We start from the raw sequence: 7,537 nt of genomic DNA on the forward strand, positions 1-7,537 counted from the left end.
AGAGGCCCCTGCCAGCCTGGTTGAGGATTTTCCAGTCTGCATCATAGTACAGGATACCCAATCCCGATTCCTCCTCCCTCCTTTCACAGGTGTTGATACCTAAAAAATATCTGTACCCCAAACTCTGCCTAGAATCTGTTTCTAGAAAGAGTAACCTTCTTACCCATGTTGCTCTCCCAGCTCCTTCAGTTTTTCCCACTGAGACCACAAATGAACCTCTTGCACTCAAGTCTTCAACCGTATGGAGAGGACTCAAGCTAGAACCAGAAGGAAAGAGGAAAAGGGTGTTGTATGTAAGCAATGAATCATGGGAATCTACACCCAAAACTAAGAGCACACTGTATACACTGTATGTTAGCCAACTTGACAATAAATCATATTAAAAAAAATTAGTTAAAAAAAAGAAAAATGGTTCTTCCTCATTTCTAGTGTTTCCTTTTAGATAACTCTTGGCTTTCCTCTCATCAATCCTTTCCTCCTCCCTGAAAGGGTAAACTGGGATGTGTAGTGCAGCTCGTTCCTCTTTCCTTTTGGGAGTGAGGCTGCACAAAGGAAACATGCTTTCTCCCCATTCCTACATGCTGTAAGTTTTCCAGAGACAGATAATGATGTAGAGTCCTCTAGAGGTCAGTGTGGAGGGACTGGCTAAGTGTTTAATCCTGGGGCTTGGTTTTGAGAAGGCCACTGGCCTGCAGATATTTATCAGTAGGAAAGACAGTATTTTATCTACCATTTACTGATTTTCATCTTGTGTTTATATTGTTTAAGAACTCAGGCAGGAAAGAAAAGAATTCGTTAGTTTCTACCAAAACCCTTCACTCACCTAGATAAGCTCTAGCTCTGTTGTGAGGTCTCCTGTGTTGTATCTAAGCAAGGAGAGGGTGGTGGATATGGAGATGTCCCGCTCAGATGTTCCACTAAGAAACCAGCTGCAGGGAGCATAGTTGACTGGCAACCCCAGCTTCTGCCTTCTGGCCCCACTGTGGCATTCAGTCAGAGGCTGGTGGGACTGGGGCTCTCCCAGCTGATGATTGACCACATTAGTTCTAGCTAAAACAGTCCTGCCAGATGCAGGTTTCATCTAACAGACAACTTTGTCTCACGGATTCCCAGATGCCTAGTCACATCTTTCTCAGAATTGCACTGCATGAAGGGTGAGTCTCTTCCTAATCAGCCCTTCCTTCCCATTCTCCTTTCACAAATGTCAGATCTGCACTGTGGTCAGAAGTCTGCCTCTGCCTTCTCCTGCTCCTTTCTCCCTTACATAGGCATCTCCCCACATCTTGAATATCTAATCCATCCTGGTATCTGATTCTTGGAGACCTGAACTGACACAGGGAGTAACTGCCCAAAGCAGAAAAATGAAGGATGGTTCTTACTCTCATGTTCGAATCCTGCTTTGGGTGGCCCATTTGTAAACCAGTACCAGAATCTGGCCACCTTTGTCTTAATTGCAGGATTTATTCAATTATTGCACATTTAGTGAAAACAATTTTTAAAAATGTTTAATGTTTAAAATGTTTTAAATCCCCCACCACATCCCTAAGAACCTCCTTTTCCTAGAAATTCTCCACTCCCCCCACATGGAAGCCCTTAAAGCTTCTCTTCACTAGTATTTCTTTCAGCCATTTCTAACTGGAGTAGCACTGACTGCTCCTAAAAAAAACAGGCCTTTTGTAAAATCATTGTCAAATTTTCAGTATATTATTTTTAGCTCAAGTACTTCATACTCCCATTAGAAGGGAAGAAGGGTGGGTGCCTGAGTGGCTCAGTTGAACATCAACTCTTAATGTCAGCTCAGGTCATGATCTCACAGTTCATGAGTTGGAGCCCCACACTGGGCCCCGCACTGATGGTGCAAAGCCTCCTTGGGCATCTATCTCCCTTCCTCTCTCTCTGCCCTTGTCTCTCTCTCTCTCTCTCTCTCTTAAAATAAATAAATAAACTTTAAAAAATGGGGGGAAGAAGAACATTGTGTGATTGAAAATACAAGGACTCATTTACAGAGGAAAGCAGGTCTGAGATCTAGCTGTATCATCCACAACTGAGTGATGATGATAAGACCACGCTTCAGAGTCATTTCCTCCTCTGGAAAATGAAAAGACCTCCAGGGCTTTTGGGGAAAATTGGAGAAGAATGTGAATGTACTTTATAGACAACAGAACAGAGGTCCACAATAATGGTCAGTGGGACAGATCTGGTCTACAGATGTGCTGGTTTGTCCCATGCAGGATTATTATTTTTTTATCTGAAGTTTTTACAGAAACTCTGACTTCTTTTGAGAAGTCCCACCTGGCAACAATGCAATAAAAGGGAATAACAGTTGCTTCCTTACACAGGATATGTTTTCACCATGTCATTCCTGCCCCCCCAAACTCCTCAGTCTTACTCACTGAGACATCACTCATTTATGTTAACTCCTAGGCCCCCAGGGATGTCTGAGTTTGGGACCCCTAAAGTAGAACATGAAAAAGGTGTTCATCATATATGAGGGGGTTGTCAAGCACTAATAGGGAAGGTCCATGAGAGAAGAGAGTTTGTCAACACTCAGGATGTGGCCTGGAAGATTGGCTTCCCACCATACCCAAAATCATTTCAGTGGACAACTTCCCAGACATCCTATGACTTCCCACTTGGTGCTATTATACTCACAGAGTATTATACTCACGGATTTTTGTGTCCATAAAGCTTCTGCTTGTGGAAACAACTAGTTCCTTCTGCTCCTCTCTTTTCCCTCACACAGCCTACAGAGTTCTGGTTGGAACTTCCATGCTAACACCAGGGCCTGCTCCAGGCAGTGAGTTTCAACTGCCTCCTTCTTCATTCATCAGGGAAGAAAATTTCAGGGTCAAAGCCAAAGGCATTTGTGTTGTTTCATGGGACAAAGGAGTTGAAGGCCTGCACCATGTAGGTACAGTCTCTGTGGATTCTCACTCCCCATGACTTGTAAGCAGGTGATCCTGCCCCAACCTGAGATCTGGGATCGTTGGCCTAGACTCCAGCTGGGCCCTAAGCCCTGGACATATGTGCCTTCTTCTCAGTGGAGGGGCAGTTTTTCTTTAAATGGGCTTTTCTTTGACAGTTAGACAGTAAAATTATGAGTCATTTTTATAATCTTAGAATAGTGCCTTTTATATAGAGAGGGCCAAGCACAGGCATTAGCTCATTGAATCTTTACAATGTCACACAGAAATAGAAAGTTATTATTATTTCTACTTACAGGCAAATAAATTACTGAGAATTTAAGTCATTTGCATAAGGTCACACAATAGGAAAGGTTGATGCTAGGATTTGAATTCGTGCAATCTAAATGCAGAGCTCTTGCTTTTACCCACCTCTATACAATACTGTCTTTCAAGAGATTTAAGCATGTATTTAAAGATAAAGGAAGTTGCTTAGATCTAGCCACAGGCAAAACTTATTCTGCATAGTTTAAAGCACATTGGATGCAGAGAATGTTAATTTGCCTCCATCCACAAGAACAAATTACAGTGGGCAGTCAGTTTTGAGAGTGATATGCAAACCATAAAATCCTCCAACAACATTCTTTACCAGCTGCATTAATATGATCCTGCATCTCCTATTCCTGAAAGTTTAAGTATCCTGAACCAGTTAGATGCAGGGCACCAGAAAGTAACTAGGTGGCTTGAGGTTCTCCTTATATACACCCATATCCTGGAAAGAGAGCAACTTGGTCTACCATGGAGTTCTCTCAATTCCTCCTTTGTGCAAGGTACCAGAGAGCTCAGAATTCATTTTTTGGATTTAGTAAAGGGAGGCACCATTACACAGCAGAGGAGAATTGAGCACTAGCTTCCCTATTCCTCCAAATGTCCCCCAGACACAGGCCTGCAGCTCTGGGCAAGAATGGTCTTGGACAGTGATCTCCATGACCTCTGTCCTATAGGAGAATGACAGAATATCATTCCGGGCAAAGGTAATCATCCCTGAAGACATGGTTCAAATCCTGCTTTTGCTGTTTTTCAACTTCCTCAGGGGAGACTTATCCCTTCTGTAATACAAAGATAGATTTAAGAGATGCTGGTGCGGCAGAGTATAAGCTCATTTACTGAAATGGGAAACTGAAGAGTAGTGGTCCATAAAATGAATAACTAACCCACTCCCATAACAAACTTGGTTACAGCAGCATCCTGTGAGTATGACTGCTTCCTTGCTGTCTTCCATTCTAACACTGTCAACCTTATTCCTGTCTGAATGGTGTCCCAGAGCCTCAATATTTTCACAGTATTTCCCTTAATTTATCTGGCTTCATTAAAATTTTATCACCACTCAGTCCCTGCTTCAGAGGGTTGCAGAGGAGCTTGTCTCTCCCCACCTTGGCCATGCAATGCACAAAAAGTGGTAAAGAATAAACCTTGCTCCAAGCTAGCTACTACTTTAGCCCATCTTATGGGCAGAAAGATTCTTGGCTATGGATCCCATCTTGTTAATGGCCTCTGTAAACTTCAATTGTCTTGAGTTTGAATCTCCTATGTTCCTCTGTACCATCAGTGGAATGATCTATGTACCATCAGGTAAGATCATCAAGCACCACTTGAATGACATCTTATTTTGACTATTGCACATTAGTATTCCAAAGAAGAACCACTTGTAAATAACAGTGACTAGGGGATTCTTGTTTCAGGGTTCATATAGTATAGATTTATTAGATTTGTTTAGGTTTAAAATGATTTTAGTCAAACAGAATATTAGGAGCAAGAATTAGTATCTCTTATGTTCCCTAGACCTGTGCCTTAGTTTGGGTTCCCTCAAAAGTAGACCAAGAGGTATGAATGCAAACAGTTGATTTGAGAGTTAGAAGGAACCCTGATAGAAGAGTGGGGAAACAAAGTAGCCACTAATGTGCATATTATCAAGCCAGCTACTGCCGTGGGTAACTGGAGAGTAATTCCAAGGAGAAATTTCATCCCCTGGTGGTGACCATAGTTAATAGTTTATAGTTCATTGGGATCCTTTGTGTCACCAGGCAAGAATGTTTCTTCTTTGAAGACCAGGACGTCTAATACTATAGAGCCCATCTTTGTGGGAATGAGAAATACAATGTTCCCCTAGTGAGATATTGGGAATGATGGTGAGCAAAGCCATTCCAGCTTCTCAACCTGGTTCCTGGTCCAAAGGTGCTCCCTACTGGAGTCACTCTGCCATCTAGAAATTTCTCAATAGTACACACAATGCATTCTGTAAGTTTGTACCCTGTCTGAATGCAAGCTTCAGCTTTGCCTTCAGCAAGCCTTTCCAAAACCATCTGAGACCAGATGATTCTGGGTAGTGCAGTATGTGATATCACCAGGAAATCCTATGGTCATGGCTTACTCTCATAACTCCTTGACCACAATGAGAGGCTTTGGTCAGATGCTGTGTTGTGTGGATTAGAAGCTTTGTAATCCTCTAGATAGTGATACTGAATAAGGTTCTGAGGGCATCTTATAAAGAAGGTAAATCCATACCAGAAGTTTCTAATCCTGTGAGTTTGATTCACTAGTCTTTCTGGGATGGAAGTGTCTCAATGTACTTAATCTCCACATAGCTGGTTGGTCTCCTTGAAAAGGGCACACAGGCAAGGGCTCAGTGTTGGTCTCTGTTATGCGCATGTTGGACATTCAGAAGCAGCAATAGCTAGATTGGCCTTGTTGAATGCGAATCCACATTGTTGGGCCCAAACCTAGCCTCCATCTCTGCCACTGTGGACCCTCTGCCTGTGTGTCCATCATGCCATTCCTGGGCAAGATGATAAAGGCTGACAAATAACAACTGGCAGAGTAATTTTGGCTCAGTCTGGTGACAGAGTAAGAAATGATGACTTTTTATTAAAATAACTACTCCTAGGCTTCTCAGCCATTTGTTCATTCTTCTCATCATAAGTATTAATCAGTACCCTTAACTGATTCTCTCATGTAGTTTGCTTCTTCAGATGTGTGTTCTATTACACATCTTTATTAGCTCTGAAGGTCATTCCCTGCTGGCTGCCATTCTAGCCTGGCCTGGCATTATAATAATCATAACATGCTGGCTTTTAGTAGTTGAAGTCTACCACCTGGACTCTTTTGCTTCAGGAACCCTATCATCCCATCGTTAGAAAAAAGCTAACACCCTTAACTGCACCTCCTACTGTCTACTTCTTATGATGACTACTTCTTACTAATGCTGGTGCCCTCTTGCCAGTGCATTCCTAATGGATTTGGTGAATGGGTGCGTTTTGGGCTGCCCTATGGAACATAATTCATAAGATACATTTAATCCAGCGTGTCTATATCCTTAGACTTTTACTTCCTTCCTCTTTTATCATTGAAATGAAATTATTTCAACTTGGCTCAGCATGGGCCCTTGCAATTTCTGGATTTCTGGGAGTCTCCCTAGCAGTAAATTTGCCCCAACCCCTGAAGCCTTTGCCAGGATGTTAAATCTAATATCCAAAGGTAATGACTCAAGTCAATAATCTGTCCATTATCTAGTCTAATGGTCTGGTCCCCTTGATCAAGTACACTCAAAATCCAAATCCAGAGGTGCTATCCTGGCCCCTGCCAACTCATGATGGCTAATCTTTACAGGTCCTCGGAGGTAAGGTTCCTTTTTCTTATCAGGCCCAGTAATCTCCATGACTGGTTATGCTTACCCCCAGCTAGCAGACTAGATGCCAGAGAAAATCAGGGTCAGATGTTATGTGGAACCCCTGTTGCCTTGTAGGGAAGGGGCTACTATAGTGAGGTGTTGGAGGTGGGACAAGAGGTGACCATCTCTTCATAGGAAAAGAAGGGTGTGCTTGCCCTGTCTGCAGTCTAACAATTCAGAGGAGTATGGGAAGTAACATAATTCAATACCATACTAAGAATCCCAGGTTTGTCCAACCAGGCCCTGACCTTGGTATAAGAGACTTGTCTCGGTTGTGCATTCAATCAATTTTGCATCACAGCAACTATTAATCTGGAGTTTGGTCTTCTATTTCTTTTGCTCTTCAGGGAACAAGAGCTTTTTGGAAGCTTCTTAAAGAAGCTTTCTGGAATTCACACTTACTCTTCAAAGGTTTGTTAACTGCCTCAGCTTTTCATTATCTCTCTGTAATGGATCAATGCAATTTACTACCAGCTAGCCAATTCTATTGTCCTTGTCTACATGTTCTTCCACATTCACTCATACTTCTGAAGAGATTGAATGATTGCTTTGGCCGAGGAGTTCTCCTTCACTGGAATCTTCTCTCAATTGGAGAAAATTTTGGTGATTGGGCTGCCACCTTGTTCCATAGACCAGGGCTCAACAAATTTCCTGTAAATGGCCAGATAATAAATATTTTTTGGTTTTGTGGACCAAACAGTCTTTGTAGCAACTACTCAACCCCTTTGTTGTAGTGCAAATTAGGAGAAATAGACAATATTTTGTCTATTATTAGGTAGTTGTAGCAACTACTCAACTCCCATACTCCAAAAATACACAATATATAAATGAATGCATATGGCTGTGATCCAATAAAACTTTAAAAAAAGCAGGTGCTTGTATGATTCCAACTATATGACTCTGGAAA

Source organism: Neofelis nebulosa, chromosome 3, assembly GCF_028018385.1.
Source record: "Neofelis nebulosa isolate mNeoNeb1 chromosome 3, mNeoNeb1.pri, whole genome shotgun sequence".
NCBI classification, from domain to species: Eukaryota; Metazoa; Chordata; class Mammalia; order Carnivora; family Felidae; genus Neofelis; species Neofelis nebulosa.